The sequence below is a fragment of the Giraffa tippelskirchi genome, chromosome 10 (assembly GCF_054371585.1).
Source record: "Giraffa tippelskirchi isolate mGirTip1 chromosome 10, T2T-mGirTip1v1.2.pri, whole genome shotgun sequence".
Lineage (NCBI taxonomy): Eukaryota > Metazoa > Chordata > Mammalia > Artiodactyla > Giraffidae > Giraffa > Giraffa tippelskirchi.
Genome location: NC_137284.1, coordinates 116,699,335 through 116,721,426, shown reverse-complemented (window position 1 = coordinate 116,721,426; position 22,092 = coordinate 116,699,335). Strand labels below are relative to the sequence as shown.

Here is a 22,092-nt window from a genome sequence, read left to right as displayed (position 1 = left end):
ATGAAAGCCATTACAGAAGATAATGGCTAGAAGAGCTTCAAGATTCTCAAGGACAATAGTTCCAACCTAAAATGTCATGCTCAGCCTACCAGTTATGCCAATTAAATGTGACATTTTCCGGAAATCAAATATCACCAAATTCCCTTACATTTATTTTCAGAAAGTTGATGGAGGACATGCCATACCAAACAAGGGAGAAACCTTTCCTAAAAGAGAAGACATAATTGACTCCTCCTTCCACTCCTCTGTCCCGCAGCTCAATCCCTACCATTACCATGGTCAACTGAATGTTGTTTGTATTTCTGTTTCTGCAGCCTAAGATCCCACTGGATTTTGGTAGTTACATCATGTTCTCTGAAATAAATTTCAATCCAAATCCTCAAATTAACTGATCACCTGCTAATGCTAAACCATATCCTCCCCCAACACAGACACACCAGGTACCCACACTTGATTATCCCAAGCTTGGAGATTTATATTGATAAGTTCCCTGGAATGTGCCATGAGTCCTGCCTTGTTTTATCTAAGTGAAGAATCTGCTATCTACTACTATTAAAATCCATCTTGTTAGTTTTGTCCCATTGTTCTAGGCTGTCAGGATCTTTTCGGATCCTCTTTCTGTCATCCAGTGTACTTGCTGTCCTTTCCAAACTCCTGTCATCCACAAATGAAATCAATGTGTTCTGTAAACTTTCAATCAAGTCATGGGCACAAATGCCAAACAAACCAGGGCTTCATCATCCAGAAGTTCATCAATCAATGCCAACAGCTGTTCTACCAGTTGTGACTTTCCCTAACTCTCATGAGAAAAATGCTCCTGGAGATAGCACCAGATCTGTAAACAAAAAACTGTATATAATTAATATGGGCTATATGGTTTCTATGCTCTAATGCAATTCATAAGACATTTGTGATTTTAAGTGCAAACAAATTCTTTGCATAAAGTTTGAAGTTGATACATTATCTTAGCCTCAGTTTGTGAAAACCAGCTACAGAGGGAAAATACAGGAGGAGAATCTCATACAATAGTTCTGATCTAAAGAAAATATAAAATAGACATTGCGTCCAGTCCCCATTACCCTTAAAATCCCTTTAGGAAGAGCCACATTGGAGAACATCTCAGTCTCTCAATGAGACCACCAACATGAGTTTCCTTTCAGCACTGGAACATCTCTTCCTTTAGTTGCTGTCTCTTTAGCTGATCATCAGTGAAGTAGCTGGTTCCATTTTAGTGATCATATTAAAAGAAAAATGTGTTTCTTTTAAAAATATTTTATTGGGGTGTATTTGAATTAGTATTGTGTTAATTTCAAGTGTGCAGCAAAGTGATTCAGTTATACATATATTCATTCTTTTTTAGATTTATTTTTCTCACATAGGTTATCACAGAATATTGAGTAGAGTCTTCTGTTCTATATAATAGGTCCTTGTTGATCAGCTAACTTATATATACTGATGTGAATATGTTCATTCCAACCTCATTTATTCCTCCCACCCAACATTTCCCCTTTGGTAACCAAAAGATTGTTTCGATATCTGTAAGTCTGTTTCTGTTTTGTAAGTTCATTTGTATCACTTTTTAAAATTAGATTCCACATATGAGTGGTATCATATGATATCTTATCTTTCTCTATCTAATTTACTTTGCTTAGTATGATAATATCTAGATCCATCCATGTTGCTGCAAATGACATTATTTTCTTCTTTTTATGGCTCAGGAATATTACATTGTATATATCTATCACATCTTCTTTATCCATTCCTCTATTGATCATCATTTAGGTTGCTTTCCATTTCCTGGTTATTGTAAATAATGCTGCAGTGAACATTAGGGTGCATGTACCTTTTCGAGTTATGGTTTTCTCTGGACAAATCCCCAGGAGTGAGATTGCTGGATCATATGCTAGCTCTATATTTAGTTTTCTGAGGACCTTCCATACTGTTTTCTATAGTGGCTGTACCAGTTTACATTCCTACCAACAATGTGGGAGGGTCCCCTTTTCTTTACACCCTCTCCATCATTTACTGTTTGTAGACTTTTTGATGATGGCCATTCTGATTGGTGTGACATGAAACCTCATGGTAGTTTTGATCTACAATTTTCTGATAATTAGTGATGTTGAACATCTTTTCATGTGGTATATGAACCTGTATGTCTTCTTTGGAGAAATGTGTATTTAGATCTTCTGCCCATTATTTGATTGAGCTGTTTGTGGGTTTGATTTTTTTTTTTTTTAAAGTAAAACTGCATGAATTTGTATACTTTGAAGATTAATTCCTTGCTGGTCACTTCATTTGCAGAGGTTTTCTCACATTCTTTGGGTTATCTTTTCATTTGTTTATGGTTTCCTTTGCTGTACAGAGGCTTTTAAGTTTAATTAGGTCTTATTTGTGTATTTTTGTTTTTATGTATCTTTTCAGTACTAGAATCATTTGCTCCTTGTGGCAAGATACTCTCACTGTTAGGAAAGCAAAAGCATTGAGTGAATAGCAGGTTTTCATCTCACCCAGACCCCACAGCACGCACTTAGTGAATGGAATAGATGGCAATATTACACAGTCCCTTTCTCTCAATATCTCTCTTGTGTACCTTTCTCCCCCACCACCTGCCCCATTCCTCAGGGTAGAATTTACTTTAGTTAAACATGAATATTTTGGTTGTTTAGTCATACTGCATTTAGACAAAAGGGTCAAAAGGATCAAGAATGTGCAGATTTCTGAAACCTGAGACCAGAAAGGATGTTTAGAGGCAGACAGCCCTTATTACCTTACAGTCTACTATTTTGGGAGATTCAGGGCTGGCCATTTCAGCAATAGGGTAAGTGTCCATTATAATCCAGATTTGTCATAGTTTAATTGCATGTCTACCTTGGGGAATTATTGGGTGCCTAGATCTGCTCTTTCTAGTTACTCTCCTATCATTGTCCCCTGTCTTACAAAGTTGAGAAGAGACCAGGTCAACTGGAAACTTGGGTTTTCAGTTCAGTTCAGTTCAGTTGCTCAGTTGTGTCTGACTCTTTGTGACCCCATGAAGTGCAGCACACCAGGCCTCCCTGTCCATCACCAAGTCCTGGAATTCACCCAAACTCATGTCCATTGAGTCGATGATGCCATTCAACCATCTCATCTTCCGTCGTCCCCTTCTCCTCCTGCCCTCAATCTTTCCCAGCATCAGGGTCTTTTCAAATGAGTCAACTCTTGGCATCAGGTGGCCAAAGCATTGGAGTTTCAGCTTCAACATCAGTTCTTCCAATGAACACTCAGGACTGATCTCCTTTAGGATGGACTGGTTGGATCTCCTTTAGTATGGACTGGTTGGATCTCCTTGCAATCCAAGGGACTCTCAAGAATCTTCTCCAACACCACAGTTCAAAACCATCAATTCTTCGGCACTCAGCTTTCTCTATGGTCCAATTCTCACATCCATGCATGACTACTGGAAAAACCATAGCCTTGACTAGATGGACCTTTGTTGACAAAGTAATGTCTCTGCTTTTAAATATGCTGTCTAGGTTGGTCATAACTTTCCTTCCAAGGAGTAAGCGTCTTTTAATTTCATGGCTGCAATCACCATCTGCAGTGATTTTGGAGCCCCCGAAAATAAAGTCTGCCACTGTTTCCACTATTTCCCCATCTATTTGCTATGAAGTGATGGGACCGGATGCCATGATCTTAGTTTTCTGAATGTTGAGCTTTAAGCCAAATTTCACTCTCCTCTTTCACTTTCATCAAGAGGCTCTTTAGTTCTTTTTCACTTTCTGCCATAAAGGTGGTGTCATCTGCATATCTGAGGTTATTGATATTTCTCCTGGCAATCTTGATTCCAGCTTGTGTTTCTTCCAGCCCAGCATTTCTCATGATGTACTCTGCATATAAGTTAAATAAGCAGGGTGACAATATACAGCCTTGACATACTCCTTTTCCTATTTGGAACCAGTCTGTTGTTCCATGTCCAATTCTAACTGTTGCTTCCTGACCTGCATACAGGTTTCTCAAGAGGCAGGTCAGGTGGTCTGGTAAAACTGGGGTTTTAGAGTCCCCTAATATAAATAATGCCAAGGACACGTCATTGCTCCTCCATTGCCTTGCCTGGCTAGCAGTCCTGAGGAAGGAGGAAAATTCATCTAATGAAAAGAGGCAGTGGGCGTGTTTTCCATGACAGGGAACTACAAAAAGAAAACCAGGCTGTACTGAAGGGTTTGACATAAGCAGTGTCATAGTGGTGTGCATGTCTAATGTACCCAATACCTTACTTGAAACAGATGTGGGCATCTGTAGCATTTCTACTTATTACTACAGTAGAAGGATATTATTTTTAACCCAGATATCAGGACCTGAGCCAGGTATAAATGTGTGAAATAGTAACCCAGCCCTCAGAAAGAGAAGCACACTATTGAAAAACAATGCCTGTCTCTAAATGAAAATTTGGACTCACATGGTCTTTGGCTGCATGAGGAAAGCACTTAGGTTCAGTAATTTACAGAATTAAATGAGTGTCATATTCAAGAGCTTTTAGTAGGAATGGTACAATTAAATGACCAATATTTCAACAAAGCATTTAAAAATCTTATCCTTAATTCAATTTGACCATTTAGGGAGATTTATTAAGCAGATAAATATTGTCCTGAAACCTGAGACAGAACTGTGTTTGAGTGTTCCCTGTAGAGGTACAGGTCAGCAGTGGACTGCTGCAGGGGCAGGGGCTCTGGGTGCAGCAGACTTGGGTTTGGCATAAGCCCTCTTGGAGGAAGTTACCATTAACCCCATCATAGAGCTGCCAGAACTTACAGGGGACTGGGAAATAGACTCTTGGAGGGCACAAACAGAACCTTGTGTGCACCAGAACCCAGGAGAAAAGAGCAGTGACCCCATAAGAGACTGACCCAGGCTTGCCTGGGAGTGTCCAGGAGTCTCCAGTGGAGGCATGGGTCAGTGGTGGCCTGCTGCAGGGTTGGGGCCCTGAGTGTAGCAGTACTTGCATGGGACTTTTTGAAGGAGATTACCATTATCTTCATTACATCTACCATAGTTTGGCCTCAGGTCAAACAACAGGGAGGGTACACAGCCCCACCCTTCAAAAGAAAATTGGATTAAAGATTTACTGAGCATGGCCCCGCCCATCAGAACAAGACCCAGTTTCCCCCTCAGTCAGTCTCCCATCAGGAAGCTTCCAAAAGCCTCTTATCCTTCTCCAACAGAGAGCAGACAGACTGAAAATCACAAACACAGGAAACTAACCAATCTAGTCACATGGACTACAGCCTTGTCTATTTGAGCCATGCCATGTAAGGCCACCCAAGATGGATGGGTCATGGTGGAGAGTTCTGAGAAAATGTGATCCACTAGAAGGGAACAGCAAACCACTTCAGAATTCTTGCCTTGAGAACCCTATGAATAGTATGAAAAAGCAAAAAGACAGCACACTTAAAGATGAACTCTCAGGTCGGTAGGTGCCCAATATGCTACTGGATATCAGTGGAGAAATAACTCCAGAAAGAATGAAGAGATAGAGCCAAAGCAAAAACAACACTCAGTTGTGGATGTAACTGGTGATAGAAGCAAAGTCCAAAGCTGTAAAGAGCAATATTGCATAGGAACCTGCAATGTCAGATCTATGAATCAAGGCAAATTGGAAGTGGTCAAACAGGAGATGGCAAGGGTGAACGTCGACATTTTAGGAATCAGTGAACTAAAATGGAGTGGAATGGGTGAATTTAACTCAGATGACCATTATGTCTGCTACTGTGGGCAAGAATCCCTTAGAAGAAATGGAGTAGCCATCATAGTCAACAAATGAGTCTGAAATGCAGTACCTGGATACAGTCTCAAAAATGACAGAATGATCTCTGTTCATTTCCAAGGCAAACCATTAATATCATAGTAATACAAGTCTATGCCCTGACTGGTAATGCTGAAGAAGCTGAAGTTGAATGTTTCTATGAAGACCTACAAGATTTTCTAGAACTAACACCCAAAAAGATGCCCTTTTCAATATAGGGGACTGGAATGCAAAAGTAGGAAGTCAAGAAACACCTGGAGTAACAGGTAAATTTGGCCTTGGAGTACAGAATGAAGCAGGGCAAAGGCTAACAGAGTTTTGCCAATAGAACACACTGGTCATAGCAAACACCCTCTTCCAACAACACAAGAGAAGACTCTACACATGGACGTCACCAGATGGTCAATACCGAAATCAGATTGATTATATTCTTTGCAGCCAAAGATGGAGAAGCTCTACACAGTTAGCAAAAACAAGAGCAGGAGCTGACTGTGGCTCAGATCATGAACTCCTTATTGCCAAATTCAGACTTAAATTGAAGAAAGTAGGGAAAACCACTAGACCCTTCAGGTATGACCTAAATCAAATCCCTTATGATTGTACAGTGGAAGTGACAAATATATTCAAGGGATTAGATCTGATAGAAAGAGTGCCTAAAGAACTATGGACGGAGGTCTGTGACATTGTACAGGAGGCAGGGATCAAGACCATCCCCAAGGAAAAGAAATGCAAAAAGGCAAAATGATTGTCTGAGGAGGCCTTACAAATAGCTGTGAAAAGAGAAATGAAAAGGAAAGATAAACACTTGAATACAGAGTTCCAAAGAAGGGATAAGAAAGAGTAAGGAGAGATAAGAAAGCCTTCCTCAGTGATCAATGCAAAGAAATAGAGGAAAACAATAGAATGGGAAAGACTAGAGATCTCTTTGAGAAAATTAGAGATACCAAGGGAACATTTCATGCAAAGATGGGCTCGATAAAGGACAGAAATGGTATGGACCTAACAGAAGCAGAAGATATTAAGAAAAGGTGGCAAGAATACACGGAAAAGGGAAAGGGAAGTCGCTCAGTCGTGTCCGACTCTTTGCGACCCCGTGGACTGTAGCCTACCAGGCTCCTTCGTCCATGGGATTCTCCAGGCAAGAATACTGGAGTGGTTTGCCATTTCCTTCTCCAGGGGATCTTGAACTGTTCAAAAAAAGATCTTCATAACCCAGATAATCACAATGGTGTGATCACCAACCTAGAGCCAGATATCCTGGAATGCAAAGTCAAATGGGCCTTAGGAAGCATCAGCATAAAGAAAACTAGTGGAGGTGATGGAATTCCAGTTGAGCTATTTCAAATCCTAAAAGATGATGCTGCACTCAATATGCCAGCAAATTTTGGAAACTCAGCAGTGGCCACAGGACTGTAAAAGGTCAGTTTTTGTTCCAATCCCAAAGAAAGGCAATGCCAAAGAATGCTCAAAATCCTGCACAATTGCACTCATCTCACACGCTAGCAAAGTGATGCTCAAAATTCTCCAAGCCAGGCTTCAACAGCGCATGAACCATGAACTTCTAGATTTTCAAACTGGATTTAGAAAAGACAGAGGAACCAGAGATCAAATTGCCAACATCTGTTGGATCATCAAAAAAGCAAGCGAGTTCCATAAAAACATCTATTTCTGCTTTATAGACTATGCCAAAGCCTTTGTCTGTGTGGATTACAACAAACTGTGGAAAATTCTTAAGGAAATGGGAATACCAGACCACCTGACCTGCCTCTTGAGAAATCTGAATGCAGGTCAGGAAGCAACAGTTAGAACCACACATGGAACAACAGACTGGTTCCAAGTCAGGTAAGGAGTACAACAAAGCTGTATATTGTCACCCTGCTTATTTAATTTATATGCAGAGTACATCATGAGAAACGCTGGACTGAATGAAGCACAAGCTGGAATTACAGTTGCCAGGAGAAATATCAATAACCTCAGATATGCAGATGACATCACGTAATGGCAGAAAGCGAAGAAGAACTAAAGAGCCTCTTGATGAAAGTGAAAGAGGAGAGTGAAAAAGTTGGCTTAAAGCTCAACATTCAGAAAACTAAGATCATGGCATCTGGTCCCACCACTTCATAGCAAATAGATGGGGAAACAGTGGAAACAGTGGCAGACTTGATTTTTGGGGCTCCAAAATCACTGCAGATGTTGATTGCAGCCATGAAATAAAAGATGCGTACTCCTTGGAAGGAAAGTTATGACCAACCTAGATAGCATATTAAGAAGCAGAGACATTACTTTGCCAACAAAGGTCCGTCTAGTCAAGGCTATGGTTTTTCCATTAGTCATGTATGGATGTAAGAGTTGGACTGTGAAAAAGCTGAGTGCCGAAGAATTGATGGTTTTGAACTGTGGTGTTGGGGAAGACTCTTGAGAGTCCCTTGGACTGCAGGGAGATCCAACCAGTCCATCCTAAAGGAAATCAGTCCTGAATATTCATTGGAAGGACTGATGCTGAAGCTGAATCTCCAATACTTTGGTCACCTGATGAGAAGAATTGACTCATTTGAAAACACCCTGATGCTGGGAAAGATGAAGGTGGGAGGAGGAGGGGATGACAGAGAATGAGATGGTTGAATGGCATCACTGACTCAACGGACATGAGTTTGGTTAAACTCCGGCAGTTGGCGATGGTCAGGGAAGCCTGGCGTGCTGCAGTCCTTGGGGTCGCAAAGAGTCAGACACGACTGCGCAACTGAACTGAACTGAAACCTGAAAGACAAAAGAATAAAATAAAATCTCACTTGGGATCTCTCACTTGCTAATATTAACTTCTTTCATATGTTTTAAACCAAGCAACAGATTTTGTGCATGCCTGCTCAGTCGCTTCAGTCATGTCCGACACTTTGGGACCCTATGGTCTTTTGTCCTCCAGGCTCCTCTGCCCGTGGGATTCTTCAGGAAGGAATACTGGAGTGGGTTGTCATGCCCTCCTCCAGGGGATCTCCCGATACAAGGATAGAACCTGTGGGTCTTTATTTTGTCTCCTGCATTGGCAGGCAGGTTCTTTACATGGGAAGCCCAATAGACTTTGTACTGAAATCTAAAACTGTACTTTTAAATATGCTCAGGGCCTTTCACTGTACAGTTTAATCGTTTCCAGGACTTATTGATCTCATAATGTCAAAACAATTTTTTTTCTTTGCCTCAAGTCACTTAATCTTCCATTAGAGGAAATCAGTTACCAAAATTGACTGTAGAGAGCTTTAAGGCTGAATTAAAATAGCACCAAGTAAACAATTGTGTCGTTTATATTTGTTAGAGGGCAGTCACCACCTGACTTATCCTGCTTGTGCTTTAGGAACCAGGAGTCAGAGGACAGTATTCCTAGTGGAAGTTTTTATTCAAACTGTCATGTCCCATACAAGCTATCCTGTTGAAATATGACGTTTCTGACCCTGATATCATCATGGGAATATGAAAGAGGATATAGATTTATTTTTTCTGGGTTTCCTTATTCATTGACCAAAAGGAAAAATTAAATAAATAAATTTTTTATGTATTCATAGGCAAAAATATTTAACTTTGAAAGATTTTTGTTCTAAGAAGTAGGAGAGCAAAATATAAAATAAGAAAATTCTCTTGATACTGTTATTCATCTTTTCACCAACAGAACTCTGGCCAAGGGACCCTGGCCAACATTTACTGAGCGCTTACTACGCATGCCAGGCTCTGTTAATGCTGAATTTTATTGTTACTTAATCCACACACTGATTCTATGAGAAATGCTTTATTGTTGCCTCTATTCTACAGATAAGGAAAGTGAAGTATAGAGCAAATAAGTCAACTTGTCCAAAGATATGGGCGCAGAGCTGGTTTGAAGTCAGGTAGCATGACTATAGTCTCTTATTCTGCCATATTTCTTTTGGAAAAAATCCATCTCTGAAATAGGAAGACCCTCACCCAACCCTTTGACCTATTGACTGTAAGACTCAAACAACAGACTGGATAAAAGTAATGTATTTTCAAATCTCAATCTTCATTTCCCTCTTGATCCTTCTTCCTGTTTTTTCTATAAGCTTTGAAAAGACCTTGGCCAAGGTGACAGGCTAGGCTGTACTTATTCAGAGATATTTTATTTTTCATGAGTGTCAATGTAGGGAAATAAAGAGGAAGTATAAAGTACCAAAAGCACTTAGGCCACCTTCTCTGCTTTTAGTCTTTGTAAAACAGATGCAGGCTCATTTATCTGTAGTGACACAGGGTATAAATTACCTTTTGGTATTTGGCTTCAGGAATCAGAGGAGTATAGGGCTTTTCCACTTGGCTTTTTATTTCCTCTTTTTTCTTCTAAAAAAGGACCTGATGAGGCATTTTCTCTTTATTCTGTGCAAACCTAAACTCTCTAAACAGAGGTTTATTCTGTGCAAACCTAGACTCTTTAAACACATCAGGCTGTGCTGTAGATATGTAGTTTTAGGAACTCACCTAGTTGGTGGAGCAGCTGCACAATTTATTTGACAGAAGTTGGAAGCAGGGAGGGGTGTTTTGCTCAGGGAATCACTCTGCATCTCATTTGGAGAGCAGCTTATAGTTTAAATGGTTTAAACTATTGCACTGGGTGTGGGGCAGCACTTTCTAGCCAAGGTGGCTTGATGAAGGCTTCAGAAACAAGCAGAATCCTATTCTAGCCTCAGAAAGACCATCCTATATCAGAGAAAGGACTCATCTTCTATGAGTTGGCCAACATTAGTCCTTGGAGACTCCTGATCTGCAGTTGGGAGCTGAGAGAGAGGACACATTCAGGAGACATTGTTTTCTGCCTTCGGTCTTGTCTTCAAGTTTTGCAAGCTTAGAGAGAACTTTACAGTTCATCTAGTTCAACCCTGGACTCTGCTTGGAGAGAAGGTTTTGTCCAAGTTTGAGGCTTTCATCTTTAGCCCTGTTTTGAACATTGGCTGGATCATCAGGAATCCACCTCCTGAAGTCATTGGGTTTACCAGCATTTCCTGAGTCTTTGCCTTGTTCTGTGTCCTGCTAGTTCTGGGGCTATGAAGAGATGACCCACTTCCTCTCTCTGGCTGAGAGAGGAGGCAGTTAGGCATGATTTACCCTAAGAGTGACTATTTATACCCAACAGGCTAGAACTGGCTGGAACACGGCCATGCTCATTTGTTTGTGTATGCATGTGACTGCTTTCAGGGCTTTCCGGGTGGCTTGTGGTAAGTAATCTGCCTGCCAATTCAGGAGTCGCCAGTTCGATCCCTGAGTCAGGAAGATCCTCTGGAGAAAGAAATGGACAAACCATTCCAGTATTCTTGCCTGGGAAATCCTATGGATAGAGAAGCCTGGTGGACTACACTCCATGGAGTCACAAAGAGTAGGACACGACTGAGCGACTAAACAAGGAAAACAACAGTGACTGCTTTCATGCTCCAGTGGCAGAGATGAGACAGAGATTGCATGGCCTGCAAAGCTGAAAATATTTACTGTCTAACCGTTGACAGGAGAAGTTTGCCAATGGCTGGTTTAATTCCTTTCCTCTTGGGATTTCATTAAGAGCAGTGGCTGATAGATGAGGGTGCTTTGGCAAGGACCATGTTTTGTAAAGCAGAATCTGAATGTGCCTAGAGGATGCTCATGACTCTTCACATGCAACTCATCCTGTTTTCCTAAACCCAGCCATCTTCATGCAAGGCTACCTCTGTGGCTTCTGAAGATGTTTGAATTTAAGAGCCTTGATTCCAGGCAAGATCACTTAAGATGGACCAAGTAAGGAGTGGCTCATCTTCATTCAGCTTCAGCATTGAGCCTTGACATAGGGACTTATGTTCTTTACCTTCAGTTGCTCTCCCCATAACAGAATCTTCAAGTCCTTATGGAATTATAGAGGAAAAAAGTACAGTGTCCACCTGCCCTCTCTGACCCCAGGGGCAGGTCTTTATTAGCCTTTCAAGCCTGAAACAAGACCCAACACAGAACAGATCCTCAACAAATATTGTTGAATGAATCAGTGGTGGAGAAAAGGGGAAGAACAGAGCAAAAAATTGATGCTACTTGTTATTTGGCCAATAACAAGTTGAAGTTACCTCATTCTGTTTTCCATAAAATTTTAAATACTTATTTTAGTGGTGTAAAGATAGCCTTTTTGATTAGAAAATTAACCAACCAAATGAAGAAGTTTCTGTGACCTAAACAATTAATATGACCAGTTTTATTGTCAGTTCATCGATCTCCCAACATTCACTGAATAGAAAGCCTAGGAATTGGATAGATGGTAACTGTAGCTGAGTGTTCCATATGTTACTGGATCATCTTTAAACTGACTTGACTTTTAGCTTTTAACTCTTGGCTGGTCCAAGGGTTCCTATCTGTGTAAAGATCTTAATGATTGAGGGATTGCTGCTTGTTTGTTGTTTTTGTTTTTTTTCTGTAAGCAATAGAAATCAGCATTTTATTATATATAGAAAATATAATTTTATATTACAAGTGATAGAACCCAAAGGAGCTATGAAAGATCCCATAGTTACCCCTCAGTTGGTTGGCAACTTTTCCACCTGAGCTATGGTAGACAAAATGAGTTCTCTCTACTTAAAATAGAGAGAATTTTCTCTAGTTATGCTTAAAATAGACAGAGCTCTACTTACCTTTCATCAATGTTTGAACATCAGTAGCAGCTAACATTTATTAGATGCTTACTAGAGAGCAGGAGCTGTGCTAATTGCTATATATGTAGTATTTAATTTAGTCACCACTCAAAGATATGAGAGAGATTGGATTATTATTTTCATCTTACATATTTCGGTACTGAGGCTCGAAGAGGTCAACTAAGTTACCTAAGGTCAGGCATGCATTTATTGGTGAAGATAATCCACTTGTAACTCCAAAGCCACTTAGCCACTAAAATACCAATTCAATAATCTCCCTCAATAGTCCATGTTTAATTGTTTATCACTTTTTTAAAAAGAAAATTCTATATGGATACTGGCTAGGCCATATATTACATTATGAAAGTGAAAGTCTCTTAGTCATGTCAGACTCTTTGTGACCCCATGGACTATACAGTCCATGGAATTCTCCAGGCCAGAATACTGGAGTGGGTAGCCTTTCCCTTCTCCAGGGGATCTTCCCAACCCAGGGATCGAACCTCGGTCTGCCGCATTGCAGGCAGATTCTTTACCAGCTGAGCTACAAGGGAACATTGGGATCATTCAAAGCAGTTCTGAACCTATGATCCACGGATACTTTGCATGTTTATGAGCACTTCACAAAACCCACATATTTACACAAATTTGTGTACTTGTGTGTTTTAGTGCATGGGTGAGCATTTTTCTGGGAAGGAGCACTTATCAAAAATGCTGAGAACAGTTCACATTCTCAATAATTCAATTGTTCTTTGACATACTCAGTAAAAGTTTCCTGATTATCAACCATCCAGCCAGCACTTTGAAAGGGAGATACATGATGAGTGATGGACTGAAGAAGAAGGCCTTCCTGCCATTTTTTGCAGTCACCCTAAAATAAGGAGGCCCTTTATATCTTTCCTCACTTAATTTGGCTCCAAAATTGAACTTATATCTTACATTAATTTACGAACTTAAAGCTCAATACAAAATTAAACATGCTAAATATGTTCACTAGTTAACTGAAAAAATTAGAGATATCATTCTTACCAAACAGTAAAAAAGACTCTATATTATCTTTTCATAAATTCCATAAGTATTCAGTCTTCATTGAATTGCCTCAGTTTTCTCCAAGTAATAAGTCTTTGAAAAAGTTTAAAAAAATGTTTTTAGCAGTGAGATTGAGTCTTTTCCTACTAGATTTATTTTTCAGGAGCTTTTTAGTGTCAAGTGATAGAAACCCAGACTTAAATAATAACAGAAACGTATTTCATCACACAGCTGAAAAACCCATTGCAAATTTAGTTTTAGGAATGTGTGTGTCCAACGTTCAAACAATCATGTCAAGGTTCATTTCTCTCTCCATTTTTTGAATAGGCTCTTGCCATGTGGTGAAAAATAGCCTCAGGTCCTTAGTCTACTAACATAGCAACTTCAGTGGAAAAATGATCTTCCCCCATCTCTCAGCAAAGAAGTCACAACAGTATTTGGACTGGCCTGAGTTAGACATGCTCAACAGTAAGCCAATAACTCCAGTAACTATAGCCAAGGCGCACTCAAGGCCAGAATCACACACCTACCTTTGAGCCGGGGTGGGTGGGGGATTGCTATACTCAGTTAACATGGTATCTTAGAGAATGGAAGGCTTGTATTACCATAAGAGATGCAAATGGTGCCTAATGTACCAAAACCACTGATACCCATCACACCAACATGTGTGTTCTCAGGAAGCTGCCTACCAGGCTGACAGTCTGTCCTTTGCTCAATGACACACATGCTAGGCATTATTTTAGGCACTAGAGATATAGGTAGGACTTCCCTGGTGGCTCAGATGGTAAAGCGTCTGCCTACAATGCAGGAGACCCAGGTTTGATCCCTGGTTTGGGAAGATCCTCTGGAGAAGGAAATGGCAACCCACTCCAGTACTCTTGCCTGGGAAATCCCATGGACGGAGGAGCCTGGTAGACTACAGTCCACGGGGTCACAAAGAGTTGGACACGACTGAGTGACTTCACTTTCACTTTCAGAGATACAGGTAGACAGAAGAGGCAGAGACCCTGCCTTCCTGGAGCTTACATTCTAGTTAGGGGAGAGAGTCAATAGATAAAGCAAATAAGTAAATTAAAGAGTAAGTTTTCAATAGAAGGTGAGAAGCTTTATAGAGAGCTACAAAGCAAGAGAGAGAAACAGAGTGTATCAGAAAAGAAAAGGAAATTCAAAGTCTGCATGATCATGAAGGCCTCACTGGGTGACTCTGAACAAAGACTTGAAGTAATTGAGAGATGACTGTGCAGATGTCACGGGGATTAGAGGTCAGGCAAAAAGAAACAGCATGTGTAAGAGATGGGCACATGCCTGGTTTACTCAAGGTTTAGCAAAGAGACTAGAAGAGCTGAGATTGAGTGAGCAGTGGAGAGAGTAGTAGGACATGAGTTCATCAAAATAATGGCATGCCTTGTTGGGGCTTTGGTTTTTACTTTGAGTGAAATGAAAAGCCCCTGGGCTCTTTGAAGCAGATAAACTTTTCAAATAGCATCACTCTGGATGCTGTGTTGAGATTAGGCAGAGAAGGGGCTTGGGGCAACATCAGGGAGACAATAGGGTTTGGTGAAAATTCAAATGAGAGATGGTGACTTGGACCAGGATAGCAGCAGAGCAGATGGTAAGCCGAGATCAGACTTCGTGCCTATGCTAAAGATAGAACTACCAGTTGATGCTATCTGAGTTTGATGTTGATTTAAGACAAAAGAGAAAGGTTAAGCTCAATTCCAAGATCTTTAACTAAAGTGGGGAAGATTGAAGAAGTAGATTTGGTAGGGAAGAAGTAGATTTGGGAGAAGATCTAGAAAATTACTAAATTCTACCACACTATATTCAAATCCATTTTCAAATCCCCTAAGTTTGATTTCTGTCTCCCTTAAGAAAATTTCTTGTGTCGACCAATGCAAACTTTGTAGTTGGTCCTGTGCTAAATATGACTCAAGCCATAAACCCACAGTTTACAGGCTGTATGGGAAGACAGGGTTTACCCACATGGAAGTTTAGTAGTAGAAAATTGAATGACTATTGTTGTTGTTCAGTTGCTCAGTTGTGTCCGACTCTTTGCAACCTCGTGGACTGCAGCACACCAGACTTCCCTGTCCTTCACCACCTCCCTGAGTTTTCTCAAACTCATGTCCATTGAATCGATGATGCCATCCAACCACCTCATTCTCTGTTGTCCCCTTCTCCTTCTGCCTTCAATCTTTCTCAGCATCAAGGTCTTTTCCAATAAGTCAGCTCTTCACATCAGGTGGCAAAAGTATTGGAGCTTCAGTATCAGTCCTTCCAATGAGTGTTCAGGGTTAATTTCATTTAGGATTAACTAATTTAATCTCCTTGCAGTCCAAGGGACTCTCAAGAGTCTTCTCCAACACCACAGTTCAAAAGCATCAATTCTTTGGCACTCAGCCTTCTTTATGGTCCAACTCTCACATGCATACATGACTACCTGGAAAAACCATAGTTTTGAATATATAGACCTTGAGACTGATACAAAATATGTTGCACTGGGACTAATTCCGTAACACATTCTTCTGGGAATTCAGATGAAAGAGGGTTCAATTTTTCTGATCAAGACAGGGAAGGTATAATTGAGGGGGTAGGATTTGGGTTGGCTCCTGAAGGAAGAACTAGACTTGGATAGATGAAGGGGATTATCTGTCAATTTCAACTTGTTTTAGTGTCATAACTTAGGTGCCTTTATTGGTGAACAAGCTGTAGATCAGGGTTCTCAACTGTGGTTCCTCATAGGAATTACTTGGGAAGCTTTCTTTACAAATGATTCTCATTTAATTGTTATAGAATGAGTCCTGCATATCAAGAGTTTTTAAAGCTTCCCAACAATTCCAGTGGCAGCCAGAGTTAAGACCTGGTTCGTGGTGTAAAGCAGAGGTTGGCAAAATATGGCCCATGGGTCAAATCCAGCTGCTTCTTGTTTTTTTAAATAATCTTTTATGTTGATAAAAACCCAGTGGTGCCCATTCATTTACATATTGTCTCTGGTGGCTTTCCTTCTATACCAGCAACGTTGGGTAGTTGATATCATGTCCAGAAAAAGTTCACTGACCCTCGGTGTGGCCAGAGGATCATGGGCCCTGGTACCACATACACACACCTGGATCTAAACATTTCTACCCATTAATAGCTCTGTGACTTAGGACAAGTCACTTAACTCTTCAAAAGATGGTTTCTCTACATGTCAAAGATAACAGGGACATTATGAGGCTCAAAGAAGATAATCTGGTAGAGAACCCAGAATAGGACCTGGAAATTTTCAATGAAATCGTTTTCCTTTTTTCCATGTACTAAATGGAACCCAGTCTTCCAGACATTCCTTCTGCAACAAATTTAAAAATGAATCCTTTAAATTCCATGCAGCATTTTCATGACCTTTGTGACATTCGTTTCTTCTCATTGTCCTGCTGCAGAAGTTCCTTCATCTGGGCCTTTAGGTGCTTCAGTATCTAGATGCTTTTCAGAGAAGTTCAAGATGGACCCACTTTATATTTTACTGGGTAATGAAGAGTTTTAGTGTGTTCTGGTGTGTTTAATATGTAATATAATAAAAAAGGACTTATGTGTCATGTCAGGGGGTAGAGTATAAATGATTATGACAAGGGAAATGGAAGATCAGATGGTGTAACCTCAGCTGACAGCAGAATCAGCATGATTAACGTTCTCAGCTAAAATAGCCGGCATTCAGAAGCATCCTTCCAGCCTTTCCAAGGAGGTGGGGACATGAACTGTTTCATAATGAGAAATGACCAACTTCATTTCTTGAATGTCCTAAGAAGTAAGGAACAGTTCTTAAATTTTCAGAAACATTTTAGAAGAAAGCTACTGGACCAAGGGCAGAGATGTGGAAACGCAGCTTCATAGATCTTCATTCATAGATCTTCAGCCAATTTCACACACACACACACACACACACTCATTTACTCTGTACACAGTTCAGAAAGACAAATAGCTTTATACTCAGTCCTGACTGCTGATTCTATAAACCAGTGTTGCATGCTGTGTCGTTAGTGTGATTTGTTGTTCAAAAACTCTCCTCCCTAGAAGTGGCAGACTTGGGGGCTGCATTATGACTCTTGGGGCTCAAGAGTATTTACCTTCATGGCCCCCATCTTCCGTAAAAAGCATTTAAAGTGATATGATTACATTGGGTTAAAGATAAATATAATCCAAACTGATTAAGATTTCTTTTTTTCTTCTAACTTTCAAAGAAATTAGAGCATTTTCACAGGCTCCTAGAAGTATCATGGGTCCTGGGTACTCTGTATATTGTGCCTGATGGGTAAGTCAGCCCTAGACTCACTTAGACAAAAGCAATATATCACATCCGTTAGCAGCTAGCAAGCACTAAAAAGACTCAGTAGAAGCCACATATACTGCATTCTGAAAGTCTGATCCCTTAGGTCTGATGATGAGTCCCAAAGTGTCAGTGGTGGCCAAAGGTGACACTAACCACATATGATGTCTTCCTGCCTGGGTGGATGTTACACTTACTACTGTGACACTGCAGTTGTCCCATCACTGACACTATCTCCTTGTCACTTATGCATAGTCATCTAGAAATAGCATTGAAAGAGCAGAGTAGATTAAATGTGAGGATGAAAGAGGGTAGACAGTATGGGTGTCTATACATTGTCCTCTGGACACCAGGCTTTCCACTCTTCAGGGACAGACTGAAGAATCTGACCCTGAAATCATACCCTAACTGCCAACTCAGAGACCGCTTCTCCCCCAGTGACTCAGATGAGGGAGGAAGCAATCTGAGCGTGATGTTGGAGCGACTGGGCAGTGCTGGTTCTTCTCCTAGCAGGTGTTTGCTTCCCATAAAGCCCCACTTTCACTGGTGTGAGTCACAGATGTGGGTGCCGAGTGAGGGTTATGAGGCCAGTGGAGAAGTGTACACAGTTAACTCATCCGTCCGTGTTACAGAGTCTATGCTGTGGAGTCTTCAGCTTCAGCAGCAGCCTTCAGAAAAAGACAAAAGAGAAGCTTCCTTGCAGTAGTCAGGGAGGATAAGAATCATCCTCAGATTCTGGGTCAGCGCTCTCTTTGGAAGTTAGCATAGAATCACATGCTCAGGGCCTTGGTGTGAGCTCTGCTTGACAACTGTCCTAGGAACCAAGTGATTTGATGTGATCAAAGGTAGGAACAAGGGTTTCACTATAGCCTAATCTAGGCCAGTCTTGGAGTTGCTTGTGTATGTGTATATGTGTATTGGGTGGGTATTGGGAGGAGGGGATTTATAGTTTAAAAAAAATCACTAATTAGAAAAGGTGATTAATTTTAAATTAATAGAACATCAGGGAGATTAGCATATCAAAATTCTGACTTCTTTACCAAAAGATGACATCTAAAAGAAGAGAGTTAATATAAGGGGATAAATGGAAAATACTCTTTAAATGATTTATGGAAACATGAGTCGAAGAGGGGCATGGGGGAGGCGATTGTGTCAGACTTAACTCAAAAAGCAGTTGTGCAAATCAGTTTACTTCACACAGTAATTTGTGAGGCTATTGTTGAGGGTATTTGTGTTTGAGTAAGAGCTTGTCTGTCTCATCACTCTGCTTCTCTCGCCCAGAGCCTAGAGTGAGAGCACAAACTTTTACCTGAGTGATTATAGCTGGTAGTCATGGAAACTACCAAGAAGCACCCAGTCCAATAATAAGACTTCACTGCAGGAACACAGGCAGGAGGATGAAGAGCCAGCGGGTTTAAATAAGAGACTAGCTAATTAATGGAGCTCCAGGGGACAGCTTAAAGAGAAAATAGCTCAGTAGATAAATCCAGGTTTTCAGACCTCTCTAAAGGAATGATGGCAGTCCCTGGAGGGCTGTGGAAGTGAATGTTTTCTCTCTCCTCTGTGATCTGGTCTGTTTGGAGTCTTTGGAAGCCAGTTTGCCCTGGCTCTCTGCAGCAAGGAGTAAAGAGAGCAGGTACTTGGACTTCCCCGCCAGTTGAAATCAAGACGTGAAATGGCATGGCTGAGACTCTAAGACATGGCTTTCCCAGCCCCTCTGTCAGCCCTGTCCCTGGGTCTCTGGCTGTTTGTGTTCTGGTTCTTGGTGAGAGCCTTTTCAGGGAGGTGGCTCCCCTGCCCTTTGGGGTCTTCTCTCTCACTCTTCCCCTTTCACCAGTTGCAAATGCATAACTCCCTTTGGTCTCCCTCCCCATTCCTTGCTTCCTGGCCAACTTTCAAGGCTGTACCTTTAAAAAAAAAAAACATTTTTTTTTATTGGAGTATAGTTGATTTGCAATGTTATGTTAGTTTCTGCTAACTAAAGTGAATCACGTAAACATATACATATATCCCTCTTTTTTGGGTTTTTTTACCATGCAGTTTACCACAAAGTGTTGAGTAGAGGTCCCTGTGCTAAACAGTGGGTTCTCATTAGTAATCCATTTTATATATAGTTGCATATATGTGTCAATCCTAGTCTCCCAATTCATCCTACCCTCTACTTTCCCCACTTGGTATTCATAGATATGTTCTCTATGCCTGTGTCTCTATTTCTGCTTTGCAAAAAGGTTCATCAGTATCATTTTTCTAGATTCCACATACATATGGACCTAGAGACTGTCATACACAGTGAAGTAAGTGAGAAAGAGAAAAACAGATATCATGTATTGACACATATCTCTGAAATCAAGGGTGTCTCTTGATCAGGTAACAAAAACGCAAGAGCCTCAGGTCTAGCAGAGCCTGTGTGTATAAAATTTGAAAACACCACTGTATCCCTATCAATTCACAAATATCAGCTGCTTGGAGAGGAATAGGAAAATCATTATCTCACCGGTCACCCATTTGAAAACACTTCACAACAAATGAAAGATTGATTTGGTCGTTTAAAGTGTATCAGATTTCATTCCCCAAATGCTTTCTGAGAGCCGTTTACTGAACTGGGTGCTGCGGAGGTTATTCGAGTAAATCAGGCAGATTCCTCCTGGCAGTTCATCTCCCTCAGATGAAAGAAATAAGCCTGAGATGCTTGATGAACAGAATCTAAATAGTGTGCCAGCCTCCTCCTCTGTGTCAGAGGTGACGTCACCCGGAGATGAGGCTCACTGTCCATGGCTTTGTGCATTCCTACAGGACAAGTCTAGTCCAGTTTAACTCCTAGAGGTGCAGGGGGTCACTCTGCTGGAGGCAAGTTCTGCTGAGTTGATGCCTAAACATTAGTGTGGGGGGTGAGGTAGGGGCCAGGCCAGTTTGTGGTCATGGTAGGAGGCTTCTCCAAGCCCATCCCTTTGCCAAGGTGGTCAAGCTTTACTAACAATGGCTGAACAAGTGTTTGTGACATTTGAGACCTGTGATAGTTCAGCTCAAGCCTAGGGTCCCACTATGGCCTGAGTGCTTCCCAGGGGGCACTAGTGGTACAGAACCCAGCTGCCAGTGCAGGAGACATTAGATCCCTGGGTCAGACATAAGATCGCTGGGTCAGAAAGATCCTCTAGGGGAGGGCATGGCAATCCACTCCAGTATTCTTGCCTGGAAGATTCCACAGAGGACCTTGGCGGGCTATAATCCATGGGGTTGCAAAGAGTGGGACACGACTGAAGCGACTTAACATACACATGGCCTGAGTACTAAGCTGCTTCAGTCATGCACAGAGTTGGACACGACTGGAGTGATTTAGCAGACATGCACATGGCCTGAGCAGGGATTTGGACCAGTGGAGGCATGGCCACAACAGTGCAAGAACATCCATCAGGCTGCCTGGTACAAGAGTCCCATCATGACCCTGTGTGGGGACAACCAAACCGCAGTGGTGTGGGACTGACCAAGTGACCTCTCCTCCTGGCACTGGCAAGCGGAACTAAGTCCTCAGCTGTTAAACAATTTTGAGTAGAAGTGAGCCCTCAACAGTGAGACAGACTTTCTGCCCACATAAACATGGCGGGTGCACAGCAATTAGTTGGATAAATGAAAGAGTAAAAACCATCATCCTTATGCTAGTCTTTAGCATCCCTCTTACATTTTTCCTCTCCCTGACCTCATTTCTTCTCAGTCCTTCTCTGGTCACTCAGCACCAGGCAAGCTGGCCTCTTTGCTGTTCCTCAAGCGTGCTTTACCTCAGGGCTTTTACACTTGCTCATCCTTATGCCTGAAATGCTCTTCCCCAGGAGGTGCTCCCTCATGACCTTAGAACACTCCCCACCTCCAGGATTCTCTTGCTTCCCACTCTTCTCTGCTTTTATCCATAGAACTAATCACTGTCTGACATTACATAGTTACCAGTTTGGTACCTCTTACCCCTACTGGAATGTAAGTTCTACAAAGGCAGGGACTTTGTTTTGCTTCCTGCTATTTCATCAGCACCTAGAATTGTGTTTGGCCCATAACAGTGCTTCATGAACATTTGTGGTTGTGAGTCTCTTGGTACCACAAGTTGGAGGAATACATTCATGCATGTAACCAAGAAATAAGATAGAAGTTAAAAACCATAATGGGCTTCCCTGGTGGCTCACACAGTAAAGAATCTGTCTGCAATGCAGGAGACCTGGGTTTCATCCCTGGGTTGGGAAGATCCCCTGGAGAAAGGAGTGGCTACCCTCTCCAGCATTCTTGCCTGGAGAATTCCATGGACAGAGGAGTCTGGCTGTCTACAGTCCATGGAGTCACAAAGAGTTGAACGTGACTGAGCAACTAAC

The 22,092-nt window shown here is 41.4% G+C and overlaps 1 protein-coding gene and 1 non-coding gene across 3 annotated transcripts in view; both read left to right on the top strand.

The window, feature by feature from the left end:
- The window catches only part of PALS2 (protein associated with LIN7 2, MAGUK p55 family member), a 405,603-nt gene that overhangs the window by 35,243 nt on the left and 348,268 nt on the right, over nt 1–22,092 (top strand). The gene's annotated exons all lie outside the window — the stretch shown is intronic.
- Nucleotides 14,204–14,275, top strand: TRNAC-ACA (transfer RNA cysteine (anticodon ACA)). The gene has a single exon. It is a non-coding gene; the product is annotated as a tRNA-Cys (tRNA).